At 32.2% G+C, this 25,373-nt stretch overlaps 1 long non-coding RNA gene across 1 annotated transcript; it reads left to right on the top strand.

Annotated features, from left to right (window-relative positions):
- The first annotated feature begins 5,595 nt into the window (after window positions 1-5,595).
- Window positions 5,596-12,133, top strand: LOC146993342 (uncharacterized). The gene is made up of 3 exons (XR_015038672.1): window positions 5,596-5,685; window positions 8,275-8,358; window positions 11,986-12,133. It is a non-coding gene; the product is annotated as an uncharacterized LOC146993342 (long non-coding RNA).
- The last annotated feature ends 13,240 nt before the right edge of the window (window positions 12,134-25,373 follow it).

The following is a 25,373-nucleotide window of genomic DNA, read 5'->3' as shown; positions in this document are numbered from 1 at the left end:
CTTTACATAGACTTTAAGTATGTAATGTTGCGCGCTTCCAACCTGCACGCAACAATAGTGGTGACTGCTAAGAACTGGAAAGTAGACAAAGTCTTGAGAAGGGTTTAAATCCCTTTTTATTCAACTTTAGAAATTACAAATGCGTGCACTTGACGCTCAGAAACTACGTCAACCCGGCGGTAAAATAAAAATAAGAAACTAAAAAAAAGAATACTAACAAGTGATTAACTACGAGGCTCTCTAAACGTAACTAACCTCACCGCGTTCTAAGATACCGCTGATAATTCAGCAAACTTCTGAATATTGCGTTGAAAGATTAACAATCTGCCGAGGCAAGCACACAGGCCGAAACGCGTGGTTCTTCAATTTCTAACTAGCCACCTCCACGCTCGTGAAGCAAGAAAAGCACACTTTCGAACTCGTTTCCCTTCTATTTAACTCAGATTACTTCCGCTGACAATTTGAATTCTTGCGCGTTCTACTAAAATTTACATACTCTTGCATTGGCAATTCCAGGGGAAAGTAAGGCTTGACAGGAAAGATAATTTAAACTTAAAATAAATGTTAGTTAAAATAAATATAAACCCTACAAGTAAACATTTCATGTTAATTTACCATTTTTTCCTGAGATTTATCTACGTATTTACTAAATTTTTGCATTTCATTTATAAATATAATACCAAAAGGACATAAGAGAACATTTGTTTCTTGAAAATTTCCATAATTTTACCCAACTGTTATTTCTTTCATAGCTTTGAAGTAACCTTTTAAACACATAGTTATCTTGTATTGACCAGACAGCCGTTGGTCTTGCCAATGTCTGAGGAAAGTCACAAAGCTAGAGAATTTAAGTAATATTTTACCAGTACGGAGAACTTCTTACGGCGTTTTTGATGAAAACTGACCGAATTTAGTAGTTCATTACTAACCTAGGAGCCTTTAACTATTTTTTTTATTCGAAAAAAACACACCAGAAATTATCATCAAGATTTTCCATACAGATATATTGTACTACTTTTCATGCCATTACATTTCAAATGAAATTTGATTCATTGTCAGATAGTTAAATGTTTGTTATTTTTTCGCATACGAATGCATTTTCGTGTCTCACATACGCTCATTACATACGATTTAACAAAATTACGAACAAGGTAGTAGTTAAATGAATATTTCCCGAAATACTGTACATTTCATTCCGGAAAGTTTACATGAGTACCTTCATTTCGAAATCCTTAATGTTTCTTTTCCTGAATTCAAAGTAAATTTTGAGTGTAGAATTTTCAGTTTTGACAGAAGTTATTTGTGGGTGGCTGTGATGTGTTCGTGTTTTCATAAACCGTTTTTGTGAAACACCCTATTGGTAACCTTTAGAACAGTTTGAATATTACCATTTTTTACCTTACTGCCACTGCAAATCATTGAATTTTCAAATATTTTCCTTTTTTATCGTTTACAGTGCCTCGTCTTGAGAACAAATTTTTACTAAATAGTTATATCATTCGATTTAATAATTTTGTTACACGTTTGGAAGATTTAACTTCACTATCACGCTAAACCAGAAGTTAAGAAAAGAAATGTAATTTTTATCTTAGTATTCTATGGGAATAGATTAATTTTCTCTGACATTGACGTATTCGTATGTAGATAACAGAGACTTTTAACCCAGCTCATACAGACTTGGAATATTTTCTCTAAGTCACCACGATGACAGACTTGTGTTGTCATAGACGTTTTTCTCGTGAAATATATCTTTCTTAAAAGTTATATACTAATTTCTATAGAAACATGTCTAAGAAAATACCTCATCTTCATAAGAAACATCAGATTTGATTTAAATTAATAATAAAATAAGAATCATTATTTTGTAAATATATTTCTGTTTGACTCAAAAGTTTCTTCTTTATCATATTCGAAATGAACAATTAATTGTACATAACTAATATATTGTATTGATGAACCAGAGTTATATTTTACCTTACTGCATTATATTTCAAAGTGAATGTGTTTTATTGCATCTTTTAATAAAATCTTAAAAGATTAAATGAGTGTTTCATTACAAAATTTGTACTTTCTAACTTCATTCTACTGAAACGAAAACATTCATAACTTATTACGAAGAAAAAGTTTTACATATTTTACTTTTTGATTAATTTTCATACCACAGTATTATCTTTGAAAATTTGTTTCCTAATCCACTGCTAATATATTACTAATTTTCGCTCTTTCAATACACTTCGTACGTGATAAAAAAAACTCAGTTTAGAAGCTTTTTTCCTTAACGCCTTGTATTGCATTGCTGAACCAGGGCCATGCTTTCATTTTTATTACATATCATGCGAATATTTTAAAAAAAGCATATTTTTTCCTTCTGTTAGCACAATTTTAACCAGCATTTTACTATTACAGAGACTTCTTTAGTAAAATTTCAAGGGTTAAATTGATCGTTTCATTATTAATTTTGAAGATTCTGGATATATCCTATTTAAAAGTTCATAACCGATTAGAAAAATAATTTATATATGTACTTTGTTGTCCTCTTGGTTAATTTTTAAAGCGTTTTTTAACTATAACTTTTAAATTCTAGAGAAGTATCGAAATGATTATTTACTCTTTCCACTTTTTCCAAAGAATTTCGTAGACACATATGTTCAGTACAGAATATTTTCCTAACTTAAAAATATTATTAACAAAATAGAAAAATATGCAAAATTTTCCGAAAAATTTATATATTTGTTTTTTAAAAACATGTACACGAATACCCACATTTAATTACTTATAGTAATTAACACCTAAATGTTAGAGAACCAGCACACATAAAAAGACTATTTTCGAACACTATACGGTGTCCATGATAACTGAGTTAAAGAACTTGAATGGATTCTTTGATTCCATTCTGATTTTTGACTGAGCTGTCAGACGAAACTCTGTTCGAAGCTGATGCTGCAATGGAAATTTTTGCTATTTAGAGAAAAATAAAGTGGTGAATAAATTCTCAAGAGCTTGTGTCCGAAATTGAGCAAAGTGGTACTGTCACCTGCATGGTGCTCAAGGCTCTAGCCAAGGGGAGGTGCGATCTTGCACTCCTTACCACGATGAATTTCGTGGGCTAGTTCTGATGTTACTGTCAGACAAGTGAAAAAAGTCACAACAACAACACGAAGAATTTAATCTTTCTTTAGAAAAGTTCTAAATTAAATAAAAATATTCATTCATAACTATACTGAATATACAGAGCGTCTTTAAATGTCCTTATGCGCTTTTTGTTTTCTCAAATGTTAGTTGTTGACATATGCCAGACTTACAAAAATCCTGTAAATGATGGAAATAGTCCTGTTCGGACAAACTTGAATTTAAAAATAAATTTTGCAAAAATTATAAAATCCAGTATTTTTCTACGGTCCTTCAGTTCCTTCAGTTATATTTAGCAAAGGTTTGTACTCGTTTAAATAACTGAACAAGAAACAATTGACTCCTGTTACATAAATCCTACAACAAAAATTAACTGAGATATTTAATTTTAAAGCTTGAGATTTTTGTAGATTTTAACTTGCCAAAATATAGTTCTGCTTGAGGGGTGGGTTAAAAAATAAATTAGGATAATTCAGGGTTAATTTTTTCTATTTATATCATTTAGTGATATTCCTTACGATTTACTAGAGTGTAACATTCTTTAATTTATAATTTTGTTACCTTCGATATGCTTAAAGTATTTTCACACAAGTAATTTGTATGTTTTCGAACAATTGTTATTTTAATAACAATCGCATGCAATTTTATTGCTTTAGGGTCATTTTGTAATAGTCATACAAAAAAATTCATTGAACAGGAAATATTTTTTCATTATTAACTCATGCAAATAATGTCACCGGTTGGATATGTTCTAATGGCTTACCAACAATGTTTAGAACCCGGATTACGTAAGAATCTATCAGTAAGATAGGCCCACCAGCGGCCGAGCGGTAAAGGCACCCCCATAGCACAAAACATCCTCAGGATGTCCTATTTAAGTCGTAATATCCCGGGACATACTTAGGATGTCCTAAGGATGTTGATTCTCATATGTCCTGAGGAGATCGTAATTTAACATCCTGAGGATGTCTTATTTAAGTCGCTATGTCCCGGGACATGACAGGATGTCCTGAAGATGTTGATTCTGAGATGTCCTGAGGACTTCACCAAATTCACATCCTGAGGACATTCATTCTGCATTGTCCGGAGGACTTGTCAAACATTTTGAGGATATTTGTTCAATTTACCAGTTTTAATTTTTTTACATTGCACATCTGAAACTTGCACATTATTTAATTTTCATATGCATTTTACTAAGTTGTTTCTAAATGCCGTATATTAAAAATATTGATATGATTGATGATTTATTCTTGTTATTTTGTTATTAATTTTAACTGCTTTTTTTTTTCTGACATTTTAAAAATTTATTTAGTCATGGAAAAGATTTTTTTCAATGGATTAGCATTTTCTAGAATATTTGCAAAATTCTAAATAACATATATTTTTTTATAAAAAATGTATAAATTACATGTATAATTACTTACAGATTACTAACCCTACTATAAGTATAGGTAAAATTATATATATATATATATATATATTAATTCTGAAACGATTTTTTTTTAAATTTGGGTATAGAGACATTAGGTATTTTTTTGGAAGCAGGAAAGATGAAAAATTAGCAACTGCCTTCGCCAAGAATCGAACGACGGACCTCTGGAATACTGGCCCAGTGTGCAGAACCACTACACCACGAATACACGCTAGGAAAGCGGGAGAAATACCTTATATTACTAGCCTTTTTAAAGGGCGACTTTTTTTAAGGGTACCCAATCACTAAATCCTAGGTGTGGATATACCTCATCCAACACCTTTTTAGTTCGGGCGCCACTGTAGAGACATTAGGATTTTTTTGGGAAGCCGTAGAGATGAAAAATTAGCAACCGCCTTCGCCGGGAATCGAACCATGGACCTCTGAAATACCGGCCCAGCGTGCAGAACCATTACACCACGAAGGCACGCTAGGAAAGCGGGAGAAATACCTCATAAGGAAATTTTTCCCCCTAATTACAGGACAGAAAATGTTTTTCAGTCGCGCGATCTGTTATTGATATTAAATTACAGTCGTGCGATAATTTCGTAGTAAAAATAATTCTCTGATGACTATCCAAGATTCTAGATACTTTGGTCTTATATAGAGATGGCCGTCTTATAGAAATAATGCTTAATATTAATATTTATTTATAATCTCAGAACTATTGGTCACTTTCAGGAGTGGTCGTTTGAGAGGCGATATTCTATACATTTATTTACTAATACTCTCAGATTCCAAAATATGTTTATATTCTCAGAAATATATTGGACAGAAGGTGGTCGTCACATACATGCAAAATTTTACATTTCATTGAAAATTAATTCAGCATTACTTAACTATTTCCCTATTAATTAATTAATGAGATAAAGAAAAAATATGACATAGTACTGTTTATTACGGAATAATGTAGGAAGTTCTGCAGAACTATATTCTTTCGCGTCATTGCACATTGTATCCGGCAAACTACTAGTTCCTTGTATTCTTCCGCAAATCCGTAAACGTCCGTCTGATTTGAAACGAAATCCAAGATGGCTGCGCCATGAGGTTTACTTTTTCTATGGATATTTTTTGTTGCATGAAAGGTAAGTTCATTTGCAATACTTGTATGTTTACTTTTTTGCTTTTCGATTTATGTTATTTTGACACTTAAATGTGTTAGCTATCACAGCTTTATGAATTGTTACCGTTCTGTCGTGAATTACGTGTATATCTCAATGGCTGTCTTCAAATATCTGATTTGTTCTGCTATCCAAATGTTTATGACTGAATTCTTTTTAGTTCAGTTTATGCATTCAGTTTCAAAATATTATGTGTGATCAGATTATTATTTTATTGCAGCAATAAATTTATATTAAATAGTTTGAACGATTGTATAAAAATAAGAGTTTGCATTGTTTCAAAATATGTATGGTTGAAACATTATCTTAATCTAGTTTGTAATTCAATTTTAAAACATGGAGAATTGGAAGTTTTAAGTTTTTTTGGGGGATACTGTTCTGTTATCGGGACCGGATTCCGAAATGTATGAACCTGGGTTTGTAAGTATGTGCATATGTATACACACACACATACATTTACAAATATACAAGCATACATAAATACATTTCTGAACCCGGTCCTGATAACAGAACAGTACCTTTTTTTAATCTTTTTTGAATATTTTATAAAGGGATTAAGCATTTTTCAAACTGCATATCATTTTAAGATTCGACTTGCAGGAAGACAAAATATGGTCATTCAATCAAATGCTTATGATTGCTTTTAACATTTTCTCATAAATATTGTTTGCATTTTTATTGTATTTTAGATACTTTAGTTGTGTAAAGTGAACATGAGAATATTAGGAAAGCTGAAGAATATGAATAGCTACCATAATACATGTATTTTTTCATCCAGCCCATTGTTTTAGAAACTAATGCACTATTATTATATGCTGGCTTATTTCATAGTTATATGCAGTTTAATTTTATGTCCATGTTATTGTAGTATTGTCATTATAATAAAAGTATTGATAATTTTTGTTGAATATTGCAAGTTGTCTAACATTCAGAATTATTTCTACCGAGTTTTACTGATAGGTTTTTTTTTTTTTTAGTTGACATAATCTGTCTGTTAAATAAAATAAACTAGTGTTTAAATTATATGCATTTTTTTTAATGTTTTATTGAAGGTGAGATGGAAATATAAATGCTATCCAGAAAAGGGAATTCTTTTTGCCTGAAATAACAAACAGTACTAAATTATTAATGTTTATATTATTTTAGAAATGCCAATAATAAAGTTTCTCCTTCTTCTCTTCTTTTATTTTGAAATAATTTATAATAAAATAATATATGCATAAGTGTAAATAATGTAAAGTGTCATTCAGTAATATAATTTATTTTTATTGATATTTTTATATTTCTTATCTGGGTTTTCTTTTGGTATTAGAAAGAGGAAGAGAAAAAGACTAATGTTTTAATTAAGAAAATAATTAAAATATTAGTCTTTTAAATAACACAATTACAGTAATGTCTATTGAAGCAATCAGTACTGTGTGATCGCCAGTGATTGAATATTGTTAATATGCATTGTTCATAAGGAAATTTGCTTATCTTTGTGTTATAGTTTTTATTTTAACACAAGCTGAAATTTGAATTATTTCCTGAATCATTAATCAGGCCAATATTCTGCTACATAACATACAAATTTTCATGCAAAATTATTTCTTTGAGTATATTATAAAGCTCATTTAATTTTATTATTTGTACAAATTTTAGACAACTGCAGCATGTATCAGTTAAAGATTTATCAAAGCTTACTTGTTACTTGTAACAAAGAAGTGTGAAAGATATTGTCACATTAGCGAACATGACAATCATTGATGCTTAGTTTAGTAATTTAATAATATACTGAGAAAGGCTGGGAACTTTCAGAAATGGACATTTTGGAAATGATGGGCTTCATAACAAATTTACATGTTTTTTTTTATTTATTTTTTAGTTAAGAATGGATTTTGGATGTTCATGTGAAAGAATTCTGTTTAATTATATGTGAAAGAATTGTTATAAGTTTGTCATTTAAAAAAATGATTTAGTAGTATGCAATTATCTTTTTATTATACATATATTACTATATATTTCTAATGCACTATGTAAATGTCAGTGCTAAACAATTGAGATACTATTGTCATTGTTTATTGTCAGGGCATTTTTTTTCTTATACATGAAAAATTCTGATACTTTCTGATCATCTGCCCTCACAGCTTCAACTTATGCTAAAACTGCAAGAGTATGTACACGATAACAGCAAATTATGAATATGCATACCACACACATGTATTTACATGCTTTATATTTAATCTTTATTTCCGAATAGTATTCCGTTGGATGAAAAATATGTGAATATTGACCCAATATATATATTTTTGTGTGTGTGCATCCTAAAATTTCTTGTTTCTTATAAAGTGCTTATTTGAATTACTACTTGTGAACAGAGCAGTAGATATGAACCAGAATCTAACCAAACATTTTGCCAATTTCACAGCTTTGCAGATAGTCAGAAAGCACCAAAATTTGTAATAATGTTAAGTTTAAATGATGTTCTATAATTTTGTCTTAATTTTTCTAATAATTTTGTATTAATTTTTCTCTTGTATTAATTCTATTATTGTGTTATCAAACTTTCTGTAGGGATTTCAACTGGTGAAGTTGTTATTACCAGAAGAATTTGGTTTTCAAGCTTGAAAAAATTGCAGCTGAAGGATTTTGTAGAAGGTCAGTCACACTGGTTTTAGTTAATTATAATTTAATTTTGGGTGAAGAAGTCTCAAATTTATTTATCATAAGTGTCTAAAAGCGTTCTAAATTAAATTCTGCTTGTTTTGAAATTTTTCATGACATTCATTCTTTAATTATTATTATTTTTTTTAATTTACTAACTTATGTCCATGCACATAGTTTTGCATTTAATGCCATATCTTAAATATTATAAAATGTTAAAATTATACATTTCACTTAAAAATGTGGTTGTGACAGTAAATTTTCTGTTACATTTAATCATATCTATAAACACTGGTATAGATCATTTTTCAGTAATCTATATATTATTCTCTGTATTTCTTTTGCAATCAAGGTCTGGCATATGACTTGCTTTTCAAATTGATGACATGGTGTAATAATGTAATCTAATGGTTAAAGTTTACTATGGAACGGGCCAAATTTAATAAATTATTCTTTGATAGAAATTTATTCTTGTGTTCAGTCTGTCTCATCTCTTAAAATTGCTAAAGTAAATTTTATGTACTTGCATTTAGGAATTTTGACTGTATCAGTGTACTTTTGTTTCAGTTATTATAACATGGAAGGGAAAGAATTCATACATAGCTCTGTATTTAAAATTAGTTTATTAAATTCCCTAATAAAGAGGGATGTTTTGTTGTTTTTAAAGTCGATAGAGTTTAATTCAAAAATATGCCACATTAAGGGTTACTTTTTAACCTAATTTAAAATTTTCATTACTTCAACATGTCCAATAATTGTTATTTTAACTCCGATATTGTAATAATATCAAAATTCCTTACTTTTTGATAGGTAATCCAAATGTGAAACAAGAAAAGAAAAAATTAAAATGTAGAAGTATATTTATTTCATAGCTCTAAGAAAAAAAAACAGCATGAGCACTATTTGCTGTCTATCTGCATAGTGTGGCAGGTCCCGTAAGACTGAGATTTGTATGGTCAAACCCATGTTTCAATTAAAGGAAATGCATGCACAGTCTTCTCATTTTCACTTCGACTAAGGATTCTCTATATACTAATATAAGAAATCTATTAGTTCATGCAGTGTTATACATCAATATTTATAGACAATTGTTGTGGCTATGTTTATTTTAATCTTGTTCACTGTAATAGCTGGAGTGCCTAAACCATCATGCTGTGTAAACAAAACTCGGTACTTTTCCGTTTTGCCGGCGCACGCGATAAAGTCGCCAATAATGGTACAACCGATGCCAAACGGAATATTCTCGCTGGTAACCTTTTACGGCTCATTTTCAAAACAAGTCACAGCTTTTTCTTATCAGATTGATTGTTTCTTTCATTACTGGCATATAATTACATAGAATTTTTATCAGATAGTTCAGTTTTATGTCTAAGGCCATTTTCGGTAATTAAGTCAGTTAGGATGCAATCACAGCGCTTGCCCGAAGCCGAAAATATAGAAAAGGTAAAGTCAAAGGTTAAATTCCTCGACTCTAATGAGAATGCATTAGCGAAGTAAAGTACTGCATTTTTACATAATTTCTGAGTAAGTTATTCGTACGAACTGAAATATTTCTTGCATTTAAACTTGTGTTCCAAGTTAAGATTTAACTTCAAATTAATGTAGATAATTACTGAGAGCATTAGATTTTTGTAGAGTAGTTTACGTGAGATGAGATCGCTTGGGGTCACGTGATATGAACCGGCGAATCAGGATGTTGAACCATAGTAAATTCTTAATTTAATGTCTTTTTGCAAATTTATTGCCTTTATTTATTGGCTTTTTATAAAATTGTAAGCGATATTAAAATGTTTATGCCTTCAAAAAAAGAATTCTTAGAACTAACATTCTTTTTTAATATTTTTTATGTGCATACTGTATGTTGTTGCCAATAAAGTCTGCTTGGCGAGATTTGCGCCGGCGAAACGGAAAAGTACCCAAAACTCAGATCTTCATCTCTGCATACTGCTCCACTAGTGTTTAAACCACTGAAATGGTGATTATGGTAGAACATCTTTGGTAAAAATTTACTCTACGGTAACCCTTGGCGAATTGTTTCTTTTTTGATACCAAGATCGTCACCTGGGAGGATCGGCACCAATTTCAAGAGGGGCGCTACACAAAACCAAAATAAGAAGTCAAAGACGTACACAAACTTGGTGTCCATGTACACATCGACCTATTTTAACTTTTAAAAAAAAAAAAAAAACAGAGAACTGCACAAACTAGGCATTGTGCACTGCCTTAACTTTGTCCATGTACACATCGATCTATTTTCACTTTAAGAAAATCAGAAAGTTAAAACTATCATGTTAATCAGAAAAAATTCTCCTCTGTCTTAAAACACAGAGACAACCAAAAATGCACAAACAGAGCAGAATAAGTTACAAAAAATACATATTTCCTAACATAAAAACATTAAACAACAAATCTTTTAACAAAAATTAACACACAGAGACGAATAAATAAATGAAACGTCATTTTTTAACATACTTTTTTTCAAATGCATACGTTTAGGCTTCCCACAACCATTTCTTCCATCCTCCAGGTAAGCAATTCAATTAAAGTTTTCGTCTCTTAGTCACTTCAGACATACTCAAATGATGGTACCCACACCAAAATAATAGCAAGTTCAAAATACAAGACCATACCACTTACATGAAACCAAACACTGCAATTGAAAAGGATGGTAATAACCAAAAACCTGGGTCCATACAAAAGAGTTACTATTACAAGAAAAGAGCCCAAAACTAAATTTATCACGACACATTGACAATATTTGCGGAAATAACCCTTTTTTATTGACAAAAACTTAATTTCCCTCCCAAAGATACTTTCGCTAACATTATCAACATTAGGGTTACCAAAAAACTTATTTCACACAATGGGGGCTTCCAGATTTCATGAACAACTAATACCACTTTGCGATTTTTTTCAGACAGAAACCAAGGTGTACCATACAGCAAAGATTAGCCACATCTTCATTTACTACTGTTACAACATAAAATATATACTTCTTTGGTACATTTCTGCAGTTAAATTCAAAAGTTTAAAATGAATAAAATCTAATCTGTGCAGAAAATAAAATCTGATCATGATTCTTATCATGATCAGATTTTATTTTCTGCACATGGTTAACAATCACTTATGTGTTATCAGATAAATGTTACCAGATGCAGTTAATTATTTTTTACTTGCCAATCTCATGAGACAAGTTTTTTTTGCTCCTGCAAGATAACTTTATGTTACAAAATAAATTCATTCTCATTCTTTTTGGACTTGCCTACACATTAAATTTAAAGTAGTTTTATGATTAGGTAAGATGTGATTATCATAATTTTGTTTCTCTCTTTATCTTGGCAACTTTATATGTTGATTCGGTATCCAGTGGCTGATTGATAAAACTGCTCATATGTTCAGCTGGTGGTTTGAGTTTAGTTTCTGACATAAAAAATTTTAAAAGGCATCCCCCATATTTATTTTACTATAATCGAATAATCAAATAATTGCTACTCTGTTTATAGGTACTAAATGTTAAAATATTTTAAATGCTTCCTTTAATTTGCATTCTAATATTCATTTGTTTAAATTTAATTATAAATTATATTCACATATAGTAATTGTGAGTGTTTTTTATTTTAGGTGCTGTGAAAGGCAATAGCAGAGATCCAGTTTATCAAGAGTTCTTATATACATAAGCATACATATTTTTTTTTACGTGGATCTAAGATTATTTTTCAGGAATTAAAAGAAAATGTCATAAATTGGATTAATAAAAACTATTTTGAATTTTGAAAAGTGTTTTTCCTCTGTTAATCATAATATATTGCCATAAATTTCTGAAAGTGTTTATTTTTCATCCAAATATATAGGTTTACAAAATTTGTCATATTAATAGTTATTGCAGGATTTAGCATTATTATAAATATTTATTATAACAGATTTAGCTGAACTACTTTTTTAGTCTCTCTGCGGATGAAGTCACAAAGGTAAGTGGTTAGATATTTTTCTGTATTGCCTATTAAGTAATTTTATCTGGTAAATTACCATTGTAAAAGGGTCATTTTAGATAGGGTCATAGAAGAGTCCGGTATAGTGTAACAAATATTTATTAACAGGTTTAAGGTTTTTAAGGTTACACACGGACATTACATTTAACTTTAAGAAAAATTACAGAGCAACAGTCTGGTACAACCTATCTAGTGGGAGCCTTGGCTTTTACTGAAGTACTTCTCTGGCTACTCACCAGAGGGCAGCCTTGTTGTCACAGTTAGTCCAACAGTTTATGTTAAGGGATTTGTTACACCATTACTTATATACTAAAGGTGAAAGAATAAGCTTTCCTTGAAAATACAAAAATTTTTAGACATTTAAAAAAAATTGGTATATATAAAAAATTCTCAAACTGTGCACATATGCGAAACTTAAAATGTTATACATGAAATATTTCAGAAATATAAATATTTTCACTATTTGTTAACTATAAATTCACTGCATTTGTTATATATAATCACAGATTAAGGTAGTAGTGCTTTTCTCACTCTGATTTCTCATGTGTTTTGATTCATAAATACGCGTATTTATAACACGTACATAAATCCACGTATTCTGATTTCTCTTTTGAGACCGAATAAAAAATGAACTAAACATTTTCGTTGACACTGAGAGTTGAACAACAGCTCACCTCAAAATAAAATTAATAAATTTATGGAAAATTTTACACAGCGTATATTAAACAGAAAGAATAAACTGAATATACTTAGAAGTATTAATAATTGGTAGAGCTGATTGCAGAATAAAATGCCTTAATTGCATGGTAAACAATAGATCTTTTGGAGTTTTTCTGTGTTGCGTAAAATGCAGATTTAAATTTTTGATATTGATTGTCATATAAATGGCAATTACTGTGTTATTTTGCTCTGAAATGAATGGTTAGTAATAAAATTCTGGATGAGATAATTTTTAACATGTGCTAGAAATTTACGAAGTTTAATTTGGTGCTGATTTCAACTGGTAAATTTCATTTTACTGAAATTTGCATAAGCACAAGTGCAAATTATTTTCAGAACTTTTTTTTTTAGTCCAAAAGGGCTATTAGTCTCAAAATGTGACTTCATATCGTCAATCGTAAACTTGCTTCGCTTTTCATTCAAGTCTTGTCATTTGGCAAAATTTAACATATTAAAATCTAATCTCTTATCGATTAACAAGCCAAGCTATTTAAAAGCAATACAAACAGTTCTTAACAATGTTTATTTTTTTTTTTTTTTTTTTTTTTTACGTTTTAATCTGATTGATTTAAAATGCATTTAATTCATCATATATCTAATTGAAAACATTTAATATTTTTATATAATTACATGATATAGTTCTTCACTTTTCAAATATACAGAAGATATTTAACTGTCTGGTGTCAGTATCTTATAAAATGTTTTGCTATTTCCACTGCCCCGTCTGTATTGATAATCTATGCACTCATAAACTTTGAGCCCTTTTAAGTAACTGCTAAAATCTGAGGCCTTTCAGATTTTTTTTTTTTTTTTTTTTGTTTGTTTGTTTGTTTTTGTGTGTATGTGTGTGTGAGTAGAAAGATAGAATTTTAGAAGAGCTCCTTGAGTTACCTTTTGAATGATGTAAAGAATTGTTAACATAATGTCAAGAACATAATTTTTACAACTAAATATTAAATAGATGAAACAGCCTTCAGCATTTTCATGTTACGAAAACATATTTATTTATTCTGTGGCTAGGAATTGATTTAGTTTTAAAAATACAATTTATTCCTTTTAACAATTTCCCAACAGTCTCATCAAAACACTAAAATTTCTTTACATGTTTTAAAGAAAGATGATTCATTTATGTAAAGATTATTAAATGGCTAATTTTATTATTGAATTTTTAATACAAATTAGCTGAAATTAGAAACTGATTTTGTAAAATAGTTTAATTATGAATACTTCAATTTGGGGGCTATTGGATTTTTAAAAATGTTCGAAAGATTTTTAATATCTTAAAAATAAAAGCAAAATTTTCTGTTATATTTTGTATTAATAATTCATTTTAATTTCCTTGCTCAGTTTTAATATATTCACAAATTCAGTTTTAAAAACAAAATAAGTTGTATAAATATTCTCAACATTTCTGATTTTTCTAGAGTAACCCTAGGAGAAGGATTTGAGACTGTCTGTGTAAAATAAGTAGGTTTTAGATCATTACGACACCTTCACATATTTTCACTGGAAGTTTCTTTGTATATATACTGGGTATTAAGCAGTGGAGAGTATGTATTTAAAAGGTTAAAGTGATATTGTAACTAGTAAAAATTTGAAATCCTGATAACATCCAGACGCTGTCGGTGGGACCTAGATAGGATGTCCTAAGGATATACTAGGATGTGACATTAAACACTCAGGAGGATGAGTTTAGGAGGAAACTCTGATATTACGGGATGTCCTGAGGATGTAGTAAGTAGGACGTTAAATCCTAATAACATCCCATACGCTGTCGATGGGAGATAGATAGGATGTTTTTAGGATATGATGGGGTGTGTTTAGGAGGTTAGTGGGATGTCCTGAGGATGTAGTAAGTAGGAGTTCATATCCTAATAACATCCCGCACGCTGTCGATGGGACTTAGTTAGGATGTCTTGAGGATATCCCGGGATGTGACATTAAGCACTCGGGAGGAGGTTTGCGGGATGTCCTGAGGATGTGCGCATATCCCGCGAGCAACATCCTCGGGATATCCCAAGGATGTTTTTGTGCTATGTGGGGCTGAACACTGGTAGTTCGGTCCAAGGTTCGAATCCCGCGAACGGGCTGGCTGCGTGGGTGTTCGCGTAGTTTTCCCCATGTGTAAAGTGTATACGAGCCATTTCCCTTAGAAAGTCCTCCACAAAGGCATCCCTTCCTTTAGGCAGATAGCCCTAATGTGCTTTGCCATAATTAAATACACATATACCCTATCAGTAAGATATCCATTTTGAAAACAGTTGCTTTAAACAAAAATATTTTATGGCAGTCTGCACATCAATGCTCGTTACATGACCTAATATCATCAGGAACTCTATCTGAAGTAGTAGTTCACTTTTAGTTATGTACAAAATTTATATATTTTGCTCATCAGTTTGTGTACTATGCCTGAATTTTCAGAAAGCATGATTTAAACTTTAAAATTAAATATCTCGGACAGGAATCAAATATTTTCTTTCTCATTTTTTTAGAATAAGTACAAATGTTTTTCTAAAAAAAATCTACACAGAACAGGGCATCATATTAAAAGCTAGATTTTGTAATTTTTACAAAAATGGCTTTTTTTTTTTTAATAAAAAAAAGGGGCAGAGCATGAATGACCGAGTCATTTAAAACATCATTGTAAGAAGAAGTATATGTCTAGGACCAAGGGTTGCGAAAATGAATAATAATAAATAATTATTAAGTTATTAAACGTGGCTAAGTTATTAAAAGGTGGCAGAAGGGACTTTTTGGGCACGATACAAAAAATGTTCCCACAGAGTGTAAAATGTCGTTTTTGAAAGCTCTTTTTTATTGTAATTCTTCAAAATTCTGGTCTGTGTTCTGCATTTTATTAAGTTATTCATTGATTCTTCTAATTCATACTGTTAAATTAATATACCGTATTTACGCGAATCTAATGCGCATCGTTTTTGGCCAAATGTAGTATTCAAAATTGGGGTGCGCATTAGATTCGAGTGCAAAGTTCGCCGATGACGTCAACCAAATTTCTCGACTACATTTACCGTTACATTTATCGTTGACACATTATTGCATAGAGGATACAAACTGCAGAGTACGTAGTCACGAAATGGAGGGCAAACAGAGAAGAATGTCATGTGACGCTACTTTCAAACATAAAGTAATTCTTTATGCTGAAAAAAATGGCAATAGAAAGGCAGGGAGAGAGTTCAACGTAGCTGAGAGCAATGTTCGCTTGTGGCGGCAACAGAAATCGGCACTGTTTGCAACTAAAGCTAGTAGAAAGAAATTCACTGGCTCTCGCAAAGGAAGACACCCTAAAATTGAAGAAAACGTTTTGGAATTTGTACGTGAAAGGAGGAAGAATGGACAACCTGTGACTAGTGACACCATAAGAAATAAAGCAAAAGAGGAGGCTGAAGTTCTTGGAATATCGAAACAAGAGTTTAAGGCTAGCCGTGGATGGGTGGATCGGTTTATGAAGCGGATGGGTTTATCTCTAAGACGCCGTACAACAATATGCCAAAAGCTTCCTGCAGATTTTGAGGGAAAACTACTAACATTTCAGCGGTATGTCATCACATTTCGGAAGGAAAAGAATTTTTCAATGGGGCAAATTGGCAACGCTGACGAGACGGCAATTTGGTTTGATATGCCTCGTAACTACACAATTACGGAGAAGGGGACTAAGGAAGGTATCATCAAAACTTCGGGATGTGAAAAACAACGCGTAACAGTGATGCTGGCAATAACAGCAGACGGGTGCAAACTTCCCCCTTTCTTAATCCTCAAACGGAAAACATGCCCTAAAACCCCTAAGAATGAAAAGCTGTTCCCAGATGATGTCCTGATTCGAAACCAAGAGAAGGGGTGGATGACGGAATCATTAATGCTTGATTGGCTCCGAAATGTATGAAAACGCCGTCCCGGTGGCATAATGGCAGACCGCACATTGAGTTGAACAGTGTTAAGCGAATTTCGCTTACTGCGCATGCTTGATGGTGTACCTTTGGCGCGGGGAGAAATATTGGCGACTAAGCAACCCTACGTTAGCTTATTCGTGATCTCTATGGCTGTCGAGTGTGTTCGAGTGATGGTTAAAATTGCAATGTTGTGGAACTTTGCTTATTAGTTATTTTAACGTCCATACCGATTGCACTTGCTTATTTTTCTAATATATGTTTCATTTTAATTTGTCAATAACAGTGCATTTAATATTTGTTAACATAGTTCGTAATAATTCGTTATTTAAATGTAATTTGTTTACATGTTATAATTCAGTAATTGTAAACTGGAGTATCTCGCTTAGTTTGTTAGCGTATATTCGCGCTTTCATTTTCTCATTTCAAAGAAATTATTAACTAGCATTAAGGAATTGTAAAATTTCTTCAGTGTTATTTGCAAGCACTTGTTATATTCCCCAGAGTTTCTTTATGTATGTAGGAATGGAACGTATGTTAAATCCTGAATTGTTTTTATTGCTTAAAAGTATAATGAATAAATTTTCAACTAATATATCCTAAATTTCAGTTTCTTTCTGAACGAAAATTTGTACAGTTCCAAAGGTATGTGCAGAATTTCATAAGTATTATATTTTACATTTTGAATGTAAACACTGCTTCACATTACTTCGCAATAATTTCAGCTTTCTAGTTGTTTGAGCAGTACAGCAAAAAATAGCATTTTAACACAGTAATTAATTTACATTATACTCTACGAAGATTTAAACGCCAGATTTGTTTACAATTAGATGGCGATACATCTATCATATACCGTATTTATCTTCTTTTCAAATCGCGCCAACATAGTAATTACGCCAAATTGTTTTCTGGGCATGCGCAGTATGCGACATTCGTTTAACACTGTTCAACTCAATGTGCGGTCTGCCAATACGCGTCCCGGTGGGCTCTCTAATCCACCATCAATGCCTTGTCTGAACGCATTTCGTGGTCATCTCACCGACGACGTAAAAAAGAAGATGCGCCTAGGCAGTGATCAAGTTATCATTCCTGGAGGGATGACGTCTGTGTTACAACCCCTGGACGTTAGTATAAATAAACATTTTAAGGGGTACGTTCTTTCTTTTCCTTTGTTTTTTATGAATAATAGGTATTTTACTCCAGCTTATAGTTCGCTTAGCTACTGAAATACAGTATGTTTGGTATTCATTTAGAAATGTTTGAAAGAACGTTTATGGCAACACCACCTGATCAATCTTGAACTGCCAAGAGTTAGTAGTCATGCAGCGATGAAAATCAAAACAGCAAAATGTTTCTTCTGTACAGAGAAACAGACTACATTAGTTAAATATTCAGTTTTATTTTTGTGTGCAATAGTTAGCAAACTGCTGGAGCAGAAATTTCGTAAGGTATTTTCTTTCTGCTTACTTTGTGCCTCCGTGGAGTAATTTGATGCACGTACAACTGGAAGTCAGGAGGTTCGAAGTTCGAATCCAGACAACAGCATAGCTTATTTTTTTCATGTGGATTATATATATTCGCTAAAATGTAAAAGCTGAAGCTGAAAACGTGGAGAACTGAACAAAGTGCTTATCGTTATTCTTGTGTGTGCCAAGATGAACGGCATTGAGCATAAAATCTCAAAGGCCTAGATGCTTGAAAACTGTGAAAAGTTTTCGTGTCCAGCTAATCTCAAAGAGTTGGTGACGCTGGAATTCTTGTAAGAAAAGAACTTTCCACTCAAAAGCGCATCCGCATTCAACTGACAACTACATTGCACATGCAGACGTCGAAAACATTTCTACAGTTTTATTGACCCATAGAGTGTAAATTTATGTGAAGTATTATGTTTAAATATTTAATAATAAGAACATTAATGTATTGTCAAAGTGTTTGTAAAAATTTAAAAAGACTGAGATAAATTTATAATTTTTAATGCATAAATTAAGAAGGGAAACCAAACCCCTTTTTGATTGTAGAATAAGCATACCCTGTTTCGCATGCACAGTTGGGAATATTTATTTTAAAAGAGATTTGTCATTTTTTTTTAGAGATAAGGAAATATTGTTGCATTATCTTTACATATGCAGTCTGAACGAGATATACAAGAACAGGATTGATCCGCAAAAAACTTTAACTTTTGAAAAATACAGTAGTAGAAGTTCCATTTCCTCTGCATCATCGCTTCCCTTACAAAACATCTGAATCACTATACCCACAATATAAATAAACATGCCTATTAATAATAATTATATATACAGACAGGATTAGATTAAGACCTAAGAGGCCGCAGTACTTGAAAGATTTTAGTGCGCCCAGATATTTTTACGCCAGATTTTTTTTCATTCCTTTTCTCTTTCTCAGTTTCGATTTAGCTGCACTATACATTTCATGGTCAAACCGGTAATGGGAAATTTTTCATGCACCTTTCTTGAATACCTAAGTACCTTTTTGTGATGCCTTCTTTTCCTTGATGCTCTGAGCACCTGCTTATATTGCTAAATGGTTAATCTGACCCTAATCCTGAGAAAAATGATGCAACACCGGAGTTCTTAGGTCCACTGACCTTACCGCCATCGAAGAATACTCACTTTCGAATTTATCAAGGCAAATTAAAAAAGAAGATTTTAACAGTAATTACAAAAGTCCTGAAGTTTAAGAAACATAATAATATTCACAAGAAAAGTCCGGAAATTAGTCGTCGCTGTCGAGATGAAGCCGGAAGAATATAAAGCATGGCATGTAAAAGGCAGTTACGAAAATATAAGACACGTAATAAAACTAAGAAAAACACACAAGCAAACCAAAATTACAAATACATAAGTTACGTTTAAGTACAAAGCTACCAGAGTTCCCAGATACAAAGAAAATACAGACAGATAGAAAATATTAAACTCTCAGCACAATATCACGTATACCTAGTTTGCATTTACACCAGATAAATATTCGCTAAATATATCTCCAGAATGTTAAACGCGCAAAACTTTTGTCAATAGAAGTGTGGGCAGCACGAACCTCATTCATGCGGCCAGTGATTGTTCCAATTTCATCGAATGTAGAATAGACACTGAAAATCTTTATTTCGCGAATGATCTTCATAAAACCTGCAAAAACTACAGAGATGTTATTTGTGGAATTTTTCTTTTGAACATTTTTATTTTTTAATTTTATCTGCTCTTTTGAGCGGTGGCAAATGATGATCAATCTGGTCATTTATACAATGATTTTATTAGATTTACCTGTATTTGCTTCTCTTCTGAGGCAACCCTTAGAAGTGGTAGGTATTTCCGAATTAGGAGTTTATCCTTGATTATTGGCGAAAGCATGCCCTCCACGTAGCTCATATCGAGTTTCAGAGTTTCATTAATACCCTGTGATCTAGTGTGTTTCTTTTTCATATTAGTGAGATTTTTCGGACAAACTCAGACATTGGCAAAATGTCCTCCACTTCAGTTAAAACATTTAAAATAACAACATAATAAATTAACAACATAATTATATTATTTATAATTTAACAACATAATAAATTAACCAATTTATTAATAAATTTTGCTTCGCATTTCGAACTCTTATGAGGCAGAGCGCATTTAACATATCTGGAAGCGAGCTTACACTCGTCCAAAGAGTGGAAGAAATGCTCGCAGTTGTGTCATTGAAACACAACATCTCTGTACTTTTATGGTTCAAATTTAACATCAAAGCTGGGAAAGTTAACTGATATCATAAATTTTCTTCGTTCCCGAAACATTAGCTTAATAAACCTGAAATAGAGGCAATGGTGTCGTAGTTTTAAATCTGTACATTTTTTGTTCTTAATGATATTCAATACATCTGCAATCAATCTAATTTCGTCCTTGGTGCAGTCAGAGGGCAAGCCTCGTAAAACTACCTTCACTGGCTCTACTTTTTTGCATGCAATACGTAATGTTGGCTACTATTAGTTTCCAAGTATATGGGAATCTCCTGGTGATGGTTAAGGGTAAGTAGTAATAATTTTAAGAATTCTCCAGAAATTCTAACAGTAAAAGGCACATTTAGTGGCTCATTGAGTTTTTTGACAAAGTCATTAAATTTAAGTAAGAAATAAACATAATGGGTAAAATCCTTGGTTTGCGTAAATCGCTGCCCAGGAAGGCATTTTTGGAGTTTTCACCACTAATATTATCAGCACAAACAGCATTCATGTTAAAATTATTTTCATTATTATCAAGAGGGGCAAATTTGTCAGAGGTTTTAACAACCACGTTATTCAAGAGGATTTTGTGTGGGCGGTCTTCCTAGGGAATGTAAATCAGTCTGAGCACTCGGTTTTTTGCCTTCGCATGTTTTTTTCGAAATTATCCTGTATTTAGTACACGAGTTAAGTTTACCTGCATCAGCACCATATTTGACAACATCAGAAAAAGTACATCTTTAGATGTATAAGGTTCCTTAGCACAAATAGAAATAGAAATAGTTACAGGTTTCTTAACATTATCAGCAGACATTCTGCTAGCACACAACTCACAATTTTCCTTCCCATTATAATTAGTTACATTAGTATTAACTCCATTAAAATAAACAACAGAATTCTTTCGTGCCTTATAATTTTCGTTCTTAACTTTTAATTTGTCGTTCGATAAGTAGTCCACTCAGGAGTTAGCTTTGAGAAAAGATTCATACGCATTACGAAGTTTTTCAGCAAAGTCAAACAAGTGTTTAAGAAAGTTTACTGCGTTGATGAAGTCAACGTGATGGAACTCTCTTTTGGATAGAAAATCCTTACGAATGCCATCCATAATTAAGATAAACTTCTAAAGTAATGTCATCCATGTCCGTAGAATCCATTTCTAAGTGACTACTTGAATTAAGACAAAATAACACGTTGAACAAATATTAATTCAGAAGTCAAACAACAATAATCAGCGTTATATTTTCAAATTTTCACAGGACTAGTTTCGATGGTTTTACCGAACCATCATCCTCAGCTGCAAAAGAGCAAATGAACGATATAGGGTATAATGATTAGATAAGATAAGAAAGTCTGAACAGGAGATAAGCTACTGGCGCCATATGTTGATGAAACCAGAACTAAAACATAATTTCTTTTAAAGGATTTCTTTTAAACATAATTTCTTTTTTCTCTTAAAAGGGATTAGAATTAGTGTTGTTAACTAGAACAGATAGTCTTTTTTGAATGTGAAATGCCTCTAGAAAATACAGTTTACAAATGGAATATGTTTTCTGAATAATTTTGGCCGCAGAAAAATTGAAAGTGTGATTTTCGGACCAACAATGTGGGGCAACAGAAGACTTCTGTGTTTCCTTTTTTCTAACATATGCCTCATGTTCCTTGACGAGAAATTTTTGTTGTTTAACTTCTGAATTAATATTTATTCGGCATGTTATTGTGTCTTAATTATAAGAAGCCGCAAACAGGCTTATGTTTTGCTTTCTTTTTTCCACGTGGTTTTCATCGTCTTGCGTTTGTATGTGTTTCGGAGCCGAAAATGGCTTATTATTCGCTTCCTTTATTGCACATGGTGTGGCCGCCATTTTGTGATTGCATGACTTTCGTTAAGTATTTTTTTGCAATTTTTAAGTTCTTTTTGTGTTTCGCATATTTGGATATTGTGCTTTGCTTGTCTGATTTCATGCATTTTGGTAGCAAACGTTTTGTTGTCTATTCGTTTCAGTGTGGGATTTTTCTGCTGTTTTGTGCATGCTTTAATTATTGGTTACTTAATTTAGTTTGATTTTCAGTATTATTTATCATGCCTTAATCCATTAATCGTTTCACTAAATTACGCCTGAAACGGCAAAAATTCCTGAATTATCTTGACTTTTTACTTAAGTGTAAATGTAAAAAATTGATTCCCAATTTCATTCAAATCAAATCTAATCAAAAACCTTCTAGTCGCGTTTCAAGAATTCTGTTAAACTGCAAGCTAGCCTTACTTCGGTCCATCATAAGTAATACACGTCAACAGTTGTCCAAAATTGAACATAAGATCTATAAGCTTCATCTGGAACTCGCTAATTCATATCCAAAATTCACTGCCCTTGAACAAAAGTTTTGGTCTAGAGCGGAGAATGCAGTTAACCGTCATAAAAACACCCTTGCAGTTAAATTCGAAAAACTTCTTTTGCAGTCTTCCAGTTCAAGTAGTTCAAAAAATCTTCCCATTGTAAACATTAAGCCAATAGTTAATATTTCTAATGTTATCAGGTTCATTGTTCCGCCTTATTTTCTTTGGGAACATGCAAAGACCCTGACTCGGAACAGAGAGCTTACTAAAGCTATGTTCAATAAATGTGGGAAGTAGACAAGATACACAGGTAGGGTATACGAAACTTTTTATTTTCACTCTTTACAATAATTTCCGTACTTCGGAATACAGAGACCAACTACTTGTGGTCTGAACTTAAGAATATAAAAATATTTAACTAAACTCTAACTTAACTTTGGAATAATAAACAAGGGCCTACGTGGAAGATCGGCCGTATATTAACAGGAAGCCTATGTAGTACAGAGAACTGTTAACACTACAATACGTTTAAAATTATCACGAGGATTAAACCTCTGGCCTGGAAGGCAACCAGCAACCGAGTAAAACTGCTAAGGAAAGCGGCCTGCTTCGACTAACTCCTTCCTCTCTCTCGCTTGGCAAAAAGCCACAGCTTAAGTACTTGGCGTTCGCCAGACAAATTTTGCATAAATAAGTTAACGCTTTTAATTCTGGCCGGAAGTAGAAAATAAGAAGTGATAGTAAAGATTTAAAATAAAAATAAACGTTAGTAAAACTTAAGATCCTTACATACTTCCCGCCAGAGTTAATTAGTTTGAAACTGAGGTCTAAAACGACCTTGTTGAAAACTTTTAGCTCTAGAATCTAACGCGAGGCCAATCTTTTACAAACATTTCTCACTAGAAACTAGAAATTAAAAAAAAAATTTGTTTTTACAATATCAGCTTCATGGACAACCAATTTTTTATCTGTACTGCATCTAAACAGGAGCTTTTATTCAAATCTGGTTCCTTCCAGATCTCTGGAAGGAAAACTAGTTTAATGAAATGTTACACAATGAAATGGCAAGTGACATGAATATTTATATTTCTCTTAACATTCTTATTTCATTCATGACTTTATTTTAATTATCTCTCCCCGTGCTCTCTGACATGTGTTGTAAAAGAAAACACCAAACACGAATGTGTTTATGTATACGTGTTCAACACTGCCGCCTACAATCAAAACACTAACGTGTTAAAATTCAACATAACAAGACCTCGTAACACACCCTATCTTCAACTCTAAACCCTGAGGTACTATTCTGAAAGTGGCTAACTCTGAAGTGTAGCGTGAGAGAGCCTAACTACATTCATTCAACCTTTAACACATATTCACCATAATTTGGTCTTTTTACAGTCACACGAATAAGTTAAAAAAATTTTTTGCATTACTTTCACTTTTACCATATCACAGTATTTCTTAACATTTAAAATAACAGTTCACATTGTATATAAGAACATATTAACATGCCGTTAATTTTACGCATTTTAAAACATACATTAGTAGTACATTGTTAACTTCTATTCTTTTCCAAGCAAGTGCCAATTCTTCTACACTGAAATACTACATTTCAAAAGTCTTTCAGACTAAAACTTCTTTCTTGCCAGAATGTTTTAAATAAAATTTATACAATAACTTTTATAATATTCAAGTATTTACACATTCCTATTATACATCAACTTTAGTTTTACTCGCGAGTAATTGAAAAACATAATACCAAAATCGGTAACAACTCATTTCTCGCCTTTTTGGCGATAAAGGTAGACCTCACATGAGGTAAAACTTCTTGAAATCTGCCACTTGCAGTAAGAATGAAAGATTAACTTAAGTTTGCAAAGTAACATAAAATTTTACTTATCTTTGTGATATTCGGACATTCTTTTCTCAGCCCAGTCCTGGAAGGTAGCGAAGATTCTAGTTTGATTTATCCTCCTTCTTGTGCGGGCTCGCCCTTCAGTGCCTTCCTCTAGAAGCTTTCTTTTTCCTCCAGTTCGGTCACCCTTGAATACCTTCTTTTTCGCCTCTGCCTGTGGTCCTGGCCGTTTGATGGCCGCTGGTCTTGGCGGAACCGGGACACTTCTCTCTCGTTCCTGCTTGGACCTCGTTGCTGGCCGTTCAAATTTTCCTTGTATCTTTTCCTCCGCCGCTGGTGGCCCTTCCGCAGTTCGGCGACATTTGCTGCGGAGAGTCCTGTCCGATGAGTAGATCTTCCGTTTGGGAGCCGGGTTATAGTTGTCGTTGATTCTCCTGGCTCTCTTTGCATTCGTCGTACTTCTCCCTTCTTCATTCTGGGGGTGGTCGTGAGC

This window comes from Stegodyphus dumicola, chromosome X1, assembly GCF_044657685.1.
Source record: "Stegodyphus dumicola isolate Sdum_Otavi_A_Nest chromosome X1, ASM4465768v1".
Taxonomy (NCBI): Eukaryota; Metazoa; Arthropoda; class Arachnida; order Araneae; family Eresidae; genus Stegodyphus; species Stegodyphus dumicola.
The sequence above is the reverse complement of the archived record's forward strand: the minus strand, read 5'-3'. Positions and strand labels throughout refer to the sequence as shown.